Source organism: Ambystoma mexicanum, chromosome 10 (assembly GCF_040938575.1).
Source record: "Ambystoma mexicanum isolate Mex_15411 chromosome 10, UKY_AmexF1_1, whole genome shotgun sequence".
Taxonomy (NCBI): Eukaryota; Metazoa; Chordata; class Amphibia; order Caudata; family Ambystomatidae; genus Ambystoma; species Ambystoma mexicanum.
Window position 1 is genome coordinate 1,233,516,561 of NC_090932.1, and position 16,696 is coordinate 1,233,533,256.

Here is a 16,696-nt window from a genome sequence, read left to right on the forward strand (position 1 = left end):
CGTCCCCTCGACGGGAATTTCCTTCCCGTCAAAGTTCTGGAGTTGCCCAGGAAGAGAGGTGAGAGGAATTTGGTAATTCTCTCCCCTTCCTGCATTCAGTTCGTCAAAGGCCCTTCTGGACAGAAGGGTAGCTTGAGATCCAGTGTCCACCAGTGCCAAAATTGTACCCTGCCCCTGTACTTGTACCGGGGCATAATATCTTCCCTCCTTCTCCTCAAGGGGGCACAGATAATGTACATTTTTGGACAACTGGTGGGCTAATTTTCTGGTTTTGGACATCGCTAGCGAAGAGATTTGGGCAGAATTCTGTGGAGATCCTTGGGAATCTGAAAGAAAAATTTGGCAACTGGAGATCAGAGCCATTGTGGGTTCCCCTGGCTCCGGTTCTGGGCCGCCCCCCCCCTTTTTGGAGGCAGTCACCAGGATGGGTTTGAACCAGGGGATTTTCTTGCGGTTGGTTCTGGGATGAGATGGTGGGCGGCGGTAGCTCAGTCTCCACATCTCCCCAGTCTGGATTTGCATCCCTAGGGACCCATTTTTCTTTGGGAGGAGTTCCCCCAGGATCCTCTGAGGATCCCTCTCCCTCAAATTGGAAGACCTGTACCTCCTCCTCAAACTGAGTCTGTTTGGGTCTTTTGTTTCTCCTACCACCCCTCTGCTCCTTAGGAGGCAGACTTTCAGGGGCAAGAGATTTTGTTTCCGGTTCCTGGGTTTCCAGGGGCTGTTTACAAGTGAGGAAGGAAGCTTCCTCCAAGGCTTTACACCCCCCTTCCCTTTGTGCCTCCTCCCTGGGAACCGGTGAGTTATCGGGGTGCTGCCCCCGTCATTGTTCTGGAGCACCAGGTCCAGAGTTGGGTGCGTTCTGCGCCGGCATGCCGACTGAGGGTTCTGCTGAGCCCTCAGTATGTGACCCAGATCCCGCGCCATGTTTTGAACCTGGCGCTCTAACTGGGAAACCCGCTCAGGCTGATACGGGGCCCTGTTTTCTCCCCTGGGCTGATCCCGGGAAGGGTAGCTGTCCCTCCTCTGGTAATACCCCGGGTTGGGAAGATTTGGGTACCCCTCCACCCTTGGCCTCCCCTCTCCCGGATTCAGTGGTCTGGGCTCAGGGAATTGGGGAAAGAAGGATGGATGGTTTTGGGGCTGAAAGTCGGGTGGATATCTGGGGAAAAAGTTCTGCCCAGGGTTTGGTAAATTTCTGCCCTCCTGTGGAAAGTTTGGAGGGAAGTTCCCTGGGTTCGGTGCTCGGTTGGATCCCCCCCCTTGGGCTGGGGGAGTCCACACATAACCCAGGATGGGTCGACTTCCCTTGTAACGGGGACTTACATAATCAGGAGAGCGAGGGACCCCATTTGTGGGGCTGCCTCCCTGGCTCCCTGTCTGTGACTGGCCCGAGGACCTTCTGGGCCTAGCATTATTAGGTGCAGGTAGGTGTTTAGGCCCCCCCATCTCCAAATCCAAAACGGGGGTGACCTTTACCTCTGCCACCTTAGCAGCAGCAGGGATGCTGTTGGCTTTGGGGTTTTTCTGGGCATTACTTTTGCTATCTACCGGTTTCTGCACCTCATAGATCCGGGTAGCCTGTTCAAGGACCCAGTCTAAAGATCTTTTCTCGTGAAAATCCCTCACGAGCTGGGTCATTATGTATTTGGGCAAGGCATGAAAAAATGTATTTATGAATTCTCTACTGTCTGTGCGCACCCTTCTGGTGGTCTGCGCAAAAGCACGTTTCAGTTCTTGCACAAATTCTTGTGGGGCCTGATCCTCCCCACATTGCAAATTGTAGGCTGCCTTGCGAGCCTCTTGAGGATTTCTATGAATGGAAAAATGTTTCAAGATGGCCGCCTTATAGGTGGACCATCTTAAATGATTTCGGTCCTCCAGCCCCGCAAAGAAACTGGAGTATTCCGGGGAGAAGGTCCACTTTACATATTGAATACAGCTTTGGCTGTCCTTCAAATGGAAAGTCTCCATCATTTGCTCAAACAACTCTAAGTGCTCCCAAACAGAATACTTAGTGTTCTTATGGTAAGGCGTGATGACGCTCCTGATCGCCTTAATCTGCTTTAAGGGGTCCTTAAGCAAGGCCCTTTTTGCCTTATTGGCCTTTTTGGTTCGGGTAACCCTTGTCCATTCATCCTCTGACTCAGAGGCACTGCTCCCAGAGGTTCCTGTCTGCTCTTCCAGGTTTTCCCGGATTCTGCGAGCCTGGGAATGGCTGGCAGAATGTGGGGACCTGGTCTCCTGTGTCCTGCGCAGTTCAGGGGAGTCTTCAGATTCCTCCTTGCTGCCAGGATTTGATGGGTACCCCCTCCACTGACCTAACTGGGCAGAGGTTTTCAGGATGCCCTTAATGGGCCTACTCTCCTGGGGTTCCCCACTGAACTGTACTGTACTTGGGTGCCCATACCCGGATGCCCACCCCTCCATTCCTGAGTGGTACTGGCCTATGAGCCCCATACTTTTAGCTGGATAGTAATCTGCCATCCCTGTGGCCCTGTGCTCATGTGCGCCAGGGGACATGGGGGTGGTAGAGTCCAGGGACTGGGAGAGATGAAGGTCCCTGGTGTTAGGGCTCCTGAGGTTATGGTCATGAGTCTCTCTTTCCCAGCGGACCTCATCTCTATCCGCCCCTGCTCCCTGTTGCAATGCAAGAGCCTGCATTTGTGCTTTCAGTTCCTCAGTCAAGGCCTTACTAGACTCTATCAGTCTCTCCTGCATCGCTACCTGTTGTTGGAGCCTATCATTGTGTTGACAGAGGGCCTCATTTTCCCTCTGTGCTTCCTGGTTGGTCTTGGAGAACTGGGCCAGTCTTTGCTGCAGGAGGTTTACCTCCTGAGTCCCATCCCTACCGGCCTGCTCCTTTCTTGCCAGAGCATCTTCCACCCTTCTGGTGTGCTCTACCAAGTTCTGGTTTTCTTTTTGGAGGTCACCCAGCCCCTGGAGGGCCAGGTGATTTTCTTCAATTTCCTTTTTTAAGTGGCAGACTTCCTGGCCTAAAGTGTCTCTTTCCTGACTGAGAGCCTGCATCTGTGCTGCCAGGTCGTCCCTCTGCCTTTGAAGGGCACCAGCTTTCCGGCGCTCTTCATCAAACTCTGCCTGGGTATCCAGGTCTTTCAGAATCAGTTTATTGCTTTCTGCCTTTTCCCTATCTAGGTGGCCTTGCAGGGTGACTACCTGCTCAGCACATACCCTGTTGAAGTCCAGTTGTTGCTCCAGCTTTTTCTGGCTTTGCAGTAGGGAGTCCAAACCTTCTTGGTGTTCCTTCTGCAAGGCCCGAAATCTGGTATCCTGTTCTGACTTTTCCTTTTGCAGCACATCCATATCCTCCTTTATTTTAGTGATGTACTGTCTGGTCTCATTTTCTGACTCCTGGCTTCTGTGCAGCCTTTGCTCAGAAGAGTCCAGATCAGATTGGGCCTTCTCTAACGCCATCTGTTGCCTTTTTGCCAGATAATGGCCTTCAGCACATTTATTCTGTATGGCTCCCATATATAAATATAAATATGCCGCTATCCTAACAATCTTGTCGTGTTCATCTTTGGCCTTAGGAGCCATATATAGTTCACTCAGGGCCACATGTAATGGACCCTGATCTCTCCATAAGTCTGACCCTGTTGCAGTGGCCTGTCGCGTGATGGCCTGCAACCAGGCCTCCTGGCCCTGCTCAGCCCATTCACCTCTCACAAATAGTTTATGTAAGAAGTGCTCTCTGGCTATTTTCATATCTACCAAGGTCGTCATTCTAGAGATTGGTCTCTGTCCTGACTTACAGAAGTTAGTATTTTATTTTTGCAGAACAGAACTTTTCTTGGAGTGTCCCTTTTGAGGAATGCTTCACAGCGTAATGCAGCGTGGTGATCCGACTGGATGTATGTATCCCGTCAGTTAGCACACTGTATTAAGCTGCACAAGTGGTATTCTAACCCAGAATCCCGGCTACGAGCCCCCAATTTGTAAGAGGATTCAATTCAGCACTACAGCCAAGTCAACGCCTAGTCTAGAATACTGAATGAAAACCCTTATTGATATATCTTTATGTCCAGTTCATGCGTTCTGGATGACTACCCCTATATAACACCCCTCTCTCAGAATCCCCCTGACCCCACTGAGCCAAGAAGTAGTTCTGTTTTGCAAGTTTAAAGGTTTATTTGATAACTTAAACAATATATATTATATCACGCTTTATAATAATTAATAATTGAATATCACACTTAATCTGATATGCTAAAGATTAACAACGGAGAATCTGGCACTAGCACACTTCTTTATAATCACTAAGGAGTTGACATGAAATGGATAAGGTAGCAACAATACTTTTATGGTTTCAAATGGCTGCAATGTGGAATGAAATGCAGTAAAGAAAATAACTTGATAGGATTTCAGCAAAAACAATGTAATCACTTTCTTGTACAATTCACCCCCCCCCCTTTTATGCAACGCAAGGAAATGGAAGGAAGCACACAGTTCTCAGAAATGCAATTAAATGTGATTCAGTTAACCCCAGCAAGCTTAGACTACAGACGTTGAAAACACAGGCCCAAATGCTTTTAAATGTGCTGGAAATGAAGAAAAAAAAATATGCTAAAATGGTTTTAATTCCCTCTAGAGGTTCAGGGTGAGTGGTATCTAGTTAATATTAGTCCAGGCTCACTTTAGCAAGTATCTAGGGTGTAACTAGCAGGTTAAACGAATTTCTGGCAAATGGAAGGCAAGCAGCAGCAGATTTTTACACGTGAAGAAATTTGCAAATCGCGGTAAAATGTCAAATCGCGGCTAAATTTGCGAATGCGCCGAGCGCGATTACAGAGGAACTACAGAGAAACGGTCACGGAGATATGAGCGATTAAATAAAGGTCGTTTTTCAGATTTGAAATTTTAAAGTTCAAAAGACAAGTGCAGCTTGCAAATAGAAAATGACAAGTGACGGCTTTACAAATGACAGGTGACAGTTAGGAGACAGTTCTACTTAGATTAAAATAGGATTGAATTATATTATTTTAACTAAGAGATTGGTTCTGCACAGTTTTGCTATGTACTCACAATATATTTAGAAATATGCCTTGCCACGGATCTGGTCAGGTTTTAGATGGGACTCTGGTCTCTGCACTTCACAGTGATCTGGGTCTGCTCTCTCTCTGGATTCTGAAGATTGAGGGATTTAAAGTCTGGATCTTTCTGCACAGCTTTCTCTGGAGATTGATGGAGGTAAAGTATGGATTTTTCCGGCAGAGCGTCCCGCTGCAGATGGAAATGAAGGCCCCTATCTGTCCTGTCTCTCTGCTTTTATGTGTTTTGAAAATGGGTGTGTGTGAGCAGCATCACTAGCCAGCCCCTCCCCACTTATCATTGGCCAAGCTTTCATTTCTCCCCTGATTGGGGGAGCTAAGTTGTGTCAGAGTGATGTCATTTTACAGCCTGCAGAAAGTCCACTCCTCCTGTCAACTTACACACAAATTTAGATTTGAACCAAATACATATTTGCAGAGGTACATATTGTTTTAAAATCATCTGCACCCCTCACATATCACAGGAGGTATCTCCTGTTCAAACTCTGCTCTTCCTGGGAGCTTGCATTCAGAAATGGCAATATTTTGCACTTTTTAACTGGTTTGCAATTTCGGACATTAACCCAAATTTACACACATGTGCGCAAGGAGTATGGACATTAGTTGATGAAGTGTCAGATTTTTCACATGCACACATTTTGAGTAATATCCTCTTTTCCGCTAAAACCCCCCTGAACATGCCACCGGTTCTAAAAACCTCTTAAAATGTGGGCAGAAAAATCACAAGAATTATGGTATCATTTAAATAATTTTCGTCCGTACTATGAGTTATTCATCTTTGTAGAGTTATGTTCTGGCCCCAAAGGGGTGTGGTTTTCCTCCAGCACAAGGTTGAATTTCTGGTTTTTCCAGTTCTGCCAAGCCAGCTTGCTTCTCACAGGCAGTGCCCCTCCCCTTTACTACCAGGAGGAAGCTCCATTTACGACTGCCGCCAATAAACCATCTGCCTGAGTCAGGACAGGGCTTTGTTCAGAGCTCCTGTATTCTGTGGGGCTCCCCTTAATTCAATTATCAGAGAGATGGCATATCCTTAGTGTGGCCAGCAAAAGGCAGATAGGCCTGGGAACACAGCTGTGACTCAAGTTTCACTCCTGATGGGGGGTAGTTGCCAGGCAAAATTGGAATCTCTTTAAGCCAGTTTTTAGCTACATGTCATTTCTGTTCCCCAGTTTAAGTCAAGACATTTTTTTTACATATGCAGCTAGGATGCTGATTCTAAGTTTAAAACTATGACATTTAAACAATTGCAACCTATGTGACACTCAAAGTAGGTCACTCATTTCTTTTAAACATTTAGATTTGTGGTGTCTTTCAGTCCAAATTTACTTAAACTGCTGAAATCCACAGCTCAGCCAGTCTTGTTATAAACCTTCAAGTCACTTCAGAATATAACTCTACATTGGATCCACCTCTTAAAATGTCTTTCTTTGGCATGTTTTGGGTTCATTTATTCAGTTTTCTACAAAATCTGGTGGTTTTAAAACGCCGGCTTTTGGATAGTGGTGAGTACTGGTACTGCACCCCTTTTTGGGATTTAAGAAAATGAATTCCCAACAGTTATGGGTTTGCTTTTGGCAATCAGCATTGCCATTCCCAATGGTTTCAGACTACTGTGTGGGTAGTCCAATGGTGGTTTTAGGCAGTGTCCTTCTGTGCCCATAACATCGGCAAAAATGGGTGGCCGCCTATTCTTCATGCACTTCCCTCTGGCCATCATGATGTTTTCATGTCAGTACTGCACAGTTTTGAGGTAGGGCTCGGATGCATGGGTAAATACATCCCACAGGCCCTCCCATAAGGTCCTCACCTAAGGTCCTCCCTTTTTCCAACCCTGCAGCACCTGCATACATGGTCTGTGTCTCTGCACTTGCGTTCTGCTCAATGCATCTATCCTGCTAATGCCTTCCCTGTCGGTTCCCCTTCTCCCCTCCCCCCTTCCTTTATCTTTTGAAAATCAGGCCTAGTATGATACATTGTGTTTCTTTCCCCCCTCTCCTGCCCCCTCTTTTTATGTATAGCTCTCGCATTATTCAATAGACCGTCAGGCACGAACAATGTATGTCATATGTTGTTCCTTTGCACTGCCAATACACGTCCTGATTTACAGAGCGGTCCAAATTGTGTTTTTGCAGTGCAAAGCGACTTTTCAGTGCAAAAATATACTTTGCTCCGCTCTGTGAATCAGGGTGTTTGTTGACAGCGCAAAGTCAATTTGCCCCACGCTAAAAATTCCACGAATCAGGCCTCTTGTCTTTAAATGAATTGATGGAACAGACCCATCTGATTTTATATGTATTTACCTTTTATAAAAAGGTGTTAGACTTATGGTTTTCTTGCTCCCAATTCTGTCCAGGACCATTGTACACTAACTGGGAGTATATATATTTTGTTGTAGGTATTCCTTTTTGGACTTGACGTTGGTTAGCTCTTACCTTCATTGCTTTGTGATTGTTGGGTCTGGAGCTTGGCCTGTGCTACTTATAGGTGAGCCACAATGGCCTTTTGCCTGCTTCTGTTAACAAATATACAGATATTGTGTGATGGGGCCCTGACCCGGGCAGTGTTACACTACTGATCACTCCCCGCGTCTCTTTGCCCAGTGAGCTCGACACTGCTATACACTAGATGACATGGGTCACGGTGGGGGCATGTGTAGGGCACACTCACTGTTCTTCTTTGAGTCTGCCTCTGAGGCACGTGGCAATCCATTGGGGGAAAGGAGGCGTTCCTCTCTACACTTCTTTCACAAGAGAAAAGCAGAGCCTAGTATTGAAGGTTCTTGTAGCTCGCCCCCTGCAGACGGGCATTTCCCTGGTCCCTGGCAAGATAACAAGGGAACATTGCATGGCAGTCTGATGGCACCACCCTAGCTGGGTGTGGAGAGGATGTGCTCTCATGGATGGCACGTGCCGGTGCCTGCTTCTCACCTGTCGTCTGCGGGCAGGCGGCAGCGGCTCGGGCGGAGCGTCCAGGCGCCCGGAAACTGAAGGACGTCTGCGCCTTGTCCGCACCACCGTCATTCTTAGCTGCCCCGAGGCAGCAGGGCAGGGCGAGGGCCTCGGGGACAGGGCCTGCGAGTCATGGCTTCCGGGATACTGCCCGGCCCCCATGCTTGTCTGGCTTAACGAGCTGCAAGTTGTTCACCCTAGTCCGGTCAGCGCCAGTAGGCCTGTGGCGTTCCCTGAATGAGTGCACCCCAGAAGCACACACTCTGGAGCGTGGGCGGGTAATGGGTCTGGCACAAACGAAAAGTGGGACCGGAGCACCCCCTCCATCCCCACCACTAAAGCCCCCATTCCCAAGCGGGGCGGTCTGCCCGTGAACGTATACAAAGACGGCTCGCCAACCCCAAATCTCTGCACGCTGCCTTTAGCTGGGAAGACTTCAAGCATTGCTTTTCTTTTTAGTTGCCATGGGAATGGGGGCAGCAATTACAACCTTCTGTGGTGGAGCAAAAGCGACTGTTTCACCAAGACCGGTAAAGGCGGCGCTTTTGGTTCTGAGGCTAGCTGGGGAGCCCCCGCCCCCTACATCCTCTCTCGTGGCCTGCCCACGCCTCCGCGCTCCCTGGCCTGTGGCCTGCAGGCCTCTCTACTCTGGAGCGTCAGCGCACTTTATATAAATATATATGAATGTATTGCAGAAACTGTGCTCGTGTCTGTGTCTGCGCGCATCCTCCTGCCCTGGAAACAGCCGCTCTGGCCCCCACCGACGCTTTTATCAAACAGCAAAGAGAGCTGCAGCCCGAGCACCCTGACATCTGGAAATAAAGTTTGGCATTTCTCGGGTTTGAAAGCTTTTTTTGGTAGGTGTGTGTTGCCTTCTTTCCCAGCGCCAGGCAAGGGTGAGTACAATTGATGACCACAGTACCAGTGGGAAGGGAGAGGATCCCGGCAGAGGTGTCAAGGTAGGGCGCAGGCCTTGCGTTTATCCTTTCCCACAGGGGACGGGGTTGGGGGGAGGGGAGGTAGGTGGGTGTCTCCGCTGAACTTCCAGCGGCTGGAAGGCAGTGATAAAACGTAGCGGCAGAGCTGCCCGCTGCTACCAACGTAGTGGGCGCAAAAAAACTCCATGGGTATAGGGAGGGAGTAACACTAACTCAGTGCCACCTGTTTTCTGGAAAAACTGGGGAAGACGAGGCCAGGTGCTCTGGCTGGGGTGCCTGCAGGAAAGAGCACACATTCAAAGAGGGGTGTGGCGCGTGCTCATCCCGCCCTTTCAAGCTAAAACATGAGCCTGTGTGGGTACAATGCACTGGCAGCCTCTGTGGGCAAAATGCACTGGCAGCCAAGTTTGATAACCCATCGCCATCCTTTATGCTGCGGAAAGGGGCCCTTATGCCCACCTGCCCGTGAAGATCGCGGTCTCTCTTCCGCGTCTGCTTCCGCCGTGCAGTTCATGCCATCTGATGCTTAACTTTTTAACCCAAGAAATGCCAGCCTGCCGCTTCGGCAAGGCGGATAAAAAGGCATCCGAAATCCCCCGCGCCCTCCACCATCCTCTGGAAGCCCGCTCCAATTGCCCCCGTGGGCGGCCCCAGCGAGGACGGGAGACGAAGTGGCAGTGTCTCCGTTCGTTTTTAATAATGCACAACATGCTTCGCAGCGTGCACCAGGCTGAGGCTTCGAGGCGCTGTGCCGCATGTGTTAACATTGAACATGCAAAAGTACGACGAATGAAAAGCAACATATCGAATGGCAAAGGTGCATGTATAACCTGCCGGGGTGCCATACATTGCGTTGCATGAAAGATGCAAGTGTGCGGCTGCACAGAGCGGCTCCAAATGAGGGCTCGCCCCACACCCACCAGCACCCTGCCCTGGACGTCAGGGGAGGGGGGGGAGGATAAAGCGGCTCTCCGGAAGAGAGCCGCCTCATACTCTGCGAGGCGCCTCCTGTCCACACATAGCTCCACAGCCTGCCGGAGCAGAGGTACTCAGGGGTGGGAGCGCCTGGACTCGGAGAGGGGAGGGGGGAGCCAGCCTACTTATTCATCAGACTCTGGAGAGGGGGGAGAGCAGCAGAGCCCCCGCTTGAAGCAGCAGTACGGGAGCGCACGGCCAGCTGCAGGAGGTAAGTGCAGCCCGCACCTCCACTCTGGGGTTTGGGTGAGTTTAGCAGTGGGGAGGGGGCAGGAGGGGGGCCACGGGTAACCCTATGTGAGGTACCAGCCATAGAAAGAGTGCAACCAGGATCGGTAAGGGACAGCACTCAGTGACACTCACTCAAAGGGCGCAGCCAGTATCTGCGCGCTACAGGACTCGGTGGCACTCTCACTGAAAGAGTGCTGCCCGGATCCGTGAGAGTCGGGGCACACTCACTGAAAGAGTGCTGCCCGGATCCGTGAGAGTCGGGGCACACTCACTGAAAGAGTGCTGGCTGGGTCCGCGAGAGACAGGAGGCGGTGGCACCCACCCACAGAAAGAGAGCAACCAGGATCTGCCAGAGTGAGAACTCGGAGGCACACTTAAAAAGAGTGCAGCGATAGGCAGCCCTCAGCAGCACATGCAAAGGAAGAGTGCACGTAGTATCCGCCCTGCAAAGAGTACAGTGCAGTGCAGGAGCACGGAACCCAATGCAAATGCAGCGCCCACATAAAGAGTGCTTCTACAGCAGGGCGAGTGGGGTACCGGATCCACAGACCTATTCCATACACGAATACATCCAGGATCCGTGAAGTACAGGACCCAGCGTCACCACATGCGGTGAGAGTACAGCCGGATCTACGAGGTACAGGACCCAGAGTCTCGTGTACAGAGAGTACAGCCAGGATCAGGGAAGTGCATGACCCAGAGTCACGTGCATACAGAGTGCAGCCAGGATCAGTGAACTGCAGGACACAGACAGAGTCGCTTGCATAGATAGTACACCAATGATCAGTAAAGTACAGGACCCAGAGTCGCATCCAGGGAGAGTACAGCCAGGATCAGTCACATGCATAGAGAGTACACCCAGGATCAGTGAAGTGTAGGACCCAGAGACACATGCATAGAGAATACACCCTGGATCAGTGAAGTGCAGGACCCAGAGTAGCGTGCATACAGAGTGCAGCCAGGATCAGTGAACTGCAGGACACAGACAGAGTCGCTTGCATAGATAGTACACCCCTGATCAGTAAAGTACAGGACCCAGAGTCTCATCCAGGGAGAGTACAGCCAGGATCAGTGAATTACAGCACACAGCGTCACATACGGAGAGAGTACAGCCAGGATCTACGCGGTACGGGACCAAGAGTGTCATGTAGAGAGAGTACAGACAGGACCCAGAGTCACATGCAGAGAGAGTACATCCGGGATCTACGAGGTACGGGACTCGGAGTCCCATATAGAGAGAGTACAGCCAGGACCAGGGAAGTGCAGGACCCAGAGTCACATGCAAAGAGTACAGTGAGGATCAGTGAAGTGCAGGACCGAGAGTCACGCGCGAAGAGAGTACAGCCAGGGTCTACGAGGTACAGGACCCAGCGTCTCATGTAGAGAGAGTACAGCCAGGATCAGTGACGTACAGGACCCAGAGTCACACGCCGAGAGAGTACAGCCAGGGTCTACGAGGTACAGGACCCGGTGTCTCATGCAGAGAGAGTACAGCCAGGATCAGTGTAGTACAGGACCCAGTCACATGTAGGAAACACACCCACAGCTGAGATCAGTGGGGTCAGCAACCCAACCCATGTATACTGAAAGGGTATAGCCACGAAAGAAGAGGTACAGACAACCTAACTCCACACTCACGGAAAGAGTAAAGGTGGCATCAGTGGGGTGCCACTCACAGCTGGTGGGGGTATTCGAGACCTGTTCCCCAGCACTGGCATTGGGGTGTAAGCAGGGACAGAGTCTGGATGGTGAGTGCTAGTCCGCCCTCAGAGCTCGGCAGTGCCCCTGCACGAAGTGAACCCCGCACCTCCAGTATTGTATTGAGCCGCCGTTTGGCAGGGCTCCAGTTAGGAGCAACGCCCGGCTCGACTTCCTCTCCATTGAGGGGCGAGTACGGTTCCTGCACCGCACCCAAACCAGGAGAAAAACTAGCCTGACCACGAATGAAGCACGTTCCTCACCCTGCGCCCACACAGCGAAGCCGGGCCACCCACGGGTGTGGCGCGGGGCTCTTTCCGGCACTCAAGGTGCCTACCGGGAGAATCCGTGATGGAGGGACGTGCAGGACCCGCCTCCGCACTCACGGAGGCAAGCGCGGGACGATCCCGGACTGTGAACTATAAACTTAAGCTCCAAAGTCAGCGGGTGAACCCCCAACTAACCCTGGATGAGGAGGGGCAGGTTCCAACCCCACATACCAACTTAGGAGGAATGCAAGCAGCAACCCTGGAAGAGGGGTTGAGTCCAGCCCGCCTCTCACTTTAACGCCATGGTCCTGCACTCACTGAGCAAAGACATGGACTCACCCTGAATGGGGAACTGCGCCTAACACTGCATACGCAGAGTAGGGAACTAACCCAGCATTTGGTACCGGACCCCAATCTGTGCTCACTGAGCAAAGAATAAGGCTAATTCAGAATTAGTTACTGGACCCAGCTCCGCACTCACCGAGCAGAGAGACTAAAAGCCTGAATGCAGTACCGTGCCTAACACTGCACCCGCAGAGTAAGGGACTACCCAAGCATGAGGTACTGGAACCTCAGCAAAGAACATGGAAAATACAGAATTAGGTATTGGACCCAGCTCCGCACTCAAAGAGCGACCCTCGGGGTTAACCCTGAATGAGGTGCAGGGCCCAGCATGACACCCACTGAGCCACCACACTGGGCCATATCCCCTGCGACCCTCGGGGTTAACCCTGAATGAGGTGCAGGGCCCAGCATGACACCCACTGAGCCACCACACTGGGCCATATCCCCTGCTATTATTGTCAGAGGAACCAGGCGTGTCTGTTGAGTAGCGTACTGTGCCCCAACCAGGGTATCCGATCCTTAACCGGCTGGGGGAATAGTTCCGACGGCCACAGGGAGGGGGGAGGGGGGATGCAGGGGCGGGTGGGTTGTGCTAGCATGGGTGTGTTATTCCTGTTTGGCGCATCTCATAGTTCTGCGCAAGGGGTGGATACGTCCGAAAGGGGTGTGATCATTGGGGTGTGTTGCGAAGGAAGATTCCTAGTGCCACATTTAATCTTGGCTGTATACGGCGCTAGAGAGGGTACTCTGCCAATTCTGGATGTTTGGCGGCACATTTGTCCGGGCATCTCCATACGCTGTACCCAGGTCTAGGAGCAACTATGAAAGAGGTAAGTACCGTAGCCTGAAACACCGCGCAGAAGAGCCCCCCCTGCACCGCCACCACCCCATGCTCCCTGACCTTGGCGGGGGCGGTTCAATACCCTTCCACTCACTTGGCCCAGGGCATGCCATTGACCTCCATCGCCATCTACCCGCTTACACAGAGGAGTACATGCCACTGACTCCACCAGCTGCCCGTGCCAATCATGTGGGTGTCTACCCCATACCGAGGCACCCATTCTGCCCCGACCTCAACCCCCCCCCACCCCCTCAGCCTTGTGAGCACTTGAGCTGTCAGACCTTATTTCAAATAGCTCTTGGTGTGGCAGTGGACGGGGATGGGGGCGGGGGGGGGGGTCCATAGACTTTCATTAAAGCAAGTGGGACGATCGGAAAATGGGAAATGTGAGGAATTGCAATGTAAGCACTGGCAGGTGTTTGTGTTTTCCCTTGATTTGCAGTTTGCTTGTTTAAAAAACACCCCCTACCGCATTTAAAGTACTACCTCTCTTGGCATTGAGGTGTTTGGATGTGCGTTTATATACCCAGCCAAATATATGTGCATGGGTGCGGTTTGTAGCCGTTCGTATACAGCAAAACAACGTGTAGCGCCGAATGATGGCTTCCTCCTGCTTTTAAACGCTGCAACAATATGTGGGACACACCTCACAAGGTGCACCGTGTGCCCTGAGGTACAACGAGGGCTGAATTGGCCCTGGCAAGATTCGAACCTATGAATGTAGACATTACGCAGATCTACACCAAGTGCGCTTACATCACCGACGCACCTTTCCCTCAAGGGTATGCGGATATGGAAATACTTTAAATATGCCTGTATATGTACAGCGTGTGCCTGTGCGTGCATGTGTATGCGTTTAGAAACGCGTGTGTGGGTATATTGGAAATACATGCTTACATCATTTCCTTCAATTACAGATCTCAACCAGTCAGAATCCATTATTTGTTTTTGTTTAACATAAAAATACATAGTGGGTAACGTGTAATACGGTCCACTTATGACGTCCCGTGGTTCTGGTGACTTGTACATACTGGCCAACCTTCGGATTCATCGCTCATGGTTAATTTTCAATTAATGGCGGCATTTTTAGTTGGTAGGATTCTTATCTTTGGACAGACGTATTGTTATGTCTCGACTTTTTGGTCTTTTATCACTCGGCACTATCTCTCCGTGTAATGCTCCTAGCACTGGGCGCCCTCCAATGCTCGCATGGTTAGACCGCTCGGGTGACGCTGCGCCCTCGCGGGTGTAGAGCGCAGATTGCGCTGTCGGGCTGCGCTGCGAAGTGAGTGACGCTCACCACCGGGCAGGTGTGGACCGTGCGGATACACACAGCGCTGGGTGTACGGACACACCGATTTGGGGCAAGATTACAGAAATTTTGCACCGGTTTAAGTGCAAAGTTACACGGTATTAGCACTAGGGCAAAGTTTGCCCTATTTTTAAGAACAGTGGCACACACTAGAAAACTACTGCACCATGACAAGGGCAGTTTAGCATATTAAAAGCACCAGGGCAAAAATAACCCTAGTGCAAAATAGATACTTTTTAATGCATTTTTGCATCAGGGCAGAGTTTGCCCTAGTGCTAATACCATTCCGTATTAGCACTAGGGCAAACTTTGCCCTGGTGCAAAAATGCAGTAGAAATGCATCTTTTTTGTACTAGGGCAATTTTTGCCCTGGTGCTTTTAATTTGCCAACCTGCCTTGCAATGGTGCAGTAGTTTTCTAGAGAGTGCCACTGTTTTTAAAAATAGGGCAAACTTTGTCCTAGTGCTAATACCGCAAAGAAAAATTCCAAACACTTTTTTTGATAGGCGCTCCACAATGTTACTTTTATTTGAATTGTTTGAAGGTCACAGTGCTAATACCGTGCAACTTTGCCCTTGCCTTGGCGCAACGTTTCTGTAATCTGGCCCCTGTGCGCTAGGTGGATGCCGAGGAGGACGGCCAGGCAGGGGTCCCAGCCTCGGTCTTAGAAGTGATGCAGGACGCCCCTCGGTTCTTTGGGAAGTGGCTCCGATCAGCCTCGCAGGCTTAAACTTTCACATGAATCCCTGCCGGCAGTTTTCCCCAGCAAGTGATTGTCGCCTTGGCTCTATGTTAGCTGCCCAGATCTCCGGAGCAACAGCCCAAGGCATCCCAGAACTGCGCTCGCCTGCCCTGCGAGGCAGAAGGCACGAACACTATCTGCCGGGCTTAGACCCCCACTCTGTGCTGTCCCAGAATCCTCACTCCCGATGTTCAGCTGTCCTTCGAACCGCGCTCCATAAACGGCGGTGACCCTAGAGCCGCTGAATTTAAAGCCCTGCTGCTTAAAATGCACTATCCTTTTACTCCACTTTTGAATCTGTGCTGACTTTCGAGCCCCTTTATTTAGCTGTCATGACCTCCGAGTCCTACTCCTCAATTTGAACTGACTTTACAGCCCCGGTGCAGTCATTGGAGACCCCTCCTCCTGACGCCCTGCAGTGTCAAGAGCATCCTGTTGACTCCGTCTTGATTCTACGACCTCTTGAGTTCGGCACCTTATTCGTTGCTGTCCTTGGAATTCAGTTCCTGATTTTGTCAGTCTTTTTTTGTTTTAGAGTAGGGACATTACTGCACTGCACATCCCCTGGCTTCTGCGCGGGTCTCGATTCTCCGCTGTCCATGGTGCTGAACCGCCGGGCGTGCGCTGTTTTAGCGCCAGGCTCCCAGCCAGATCTATGCTGACCTTGCAGCCCCGCTCCGGACTCCTTTGCTGTCCTTTAGAGCTCAGTTCCTGTTTGTGCCTTGTTTCTAGAGTGGGGACAATAGCGCACATCTCCTGACCCCGTGCTACCCCCAGAGCCTGGCTTATTCTCTGCCGTTTAGAGCGCGGGTCTTGATTCTCCGCTGTCCATGGTGCTGAACTGCCGAGCGAGCGCAGTTATAGCGCATGCTCCCAGATCTATGCCGACCTTACCTGACTGTGCTGTCTATAGAGCCGAGCTCTAGATTTGCTTCGGTCCCGATTGTCTGCCGTCCTTAAAGCTCCTCTGTCCCAGGAGCCCACTCCAAAATCTCTGAGTTTAGCTTCCCACTCATGGCTCTAATCTGTCCTTAGACCACAACCTCTGATTCTGTGCCATCATAGCACAGCTCCCCATTCTCTGCTGTCTCTAAAGCCCGGCTGCTGAACTTGTGCTGCCCTTCCAGACGGAATCTCTCTAGCGCGCCCCATCATATGTGATGTGTTTACAGCGCAGCTCAGCTCCAGGTTCGCTACTATACCTACAGCTGAGCGGGTGCTTGTGTGGGGTTCCAAGGGCCCGCTCCGGAATCCACGCTGAGCTGGCAGCGACTCTGTGCTGTCATTTCAGCCCCACCCCTGGTTCTGAGTTGCTCTTAGAGTTCAGC

General features: G+C 51.1%; 1 protein-coding gene across 2 annotated transcripts in view; it reads left to right on the forward strand.

Annotated features, from left to right (window-relative positions):
• The first annotated feature begins 9,825 nt into the window (after positions 1-9,825).
• Positions 9,826-16,696, forward strand: part of NOS1 (nitric oxide synthase 1) — an 833,905-nt gene continuing 827,034 nt past the window's right edge. Inside the window, exon 1 of one of the 2 annotated variants that reach the window (XM_069619207.1) lies at positions 9,826-10,141. The gene's annotated coding sequence lies outside the window, so the exon portion shown is untranslated. Of the gene's footprint in view, positions 10,142-13,200; positions 13,304-16,696 lie in introns of those variants that run through there. The other variant, XM_069619208.1, reaches the window with a different exon arrangement.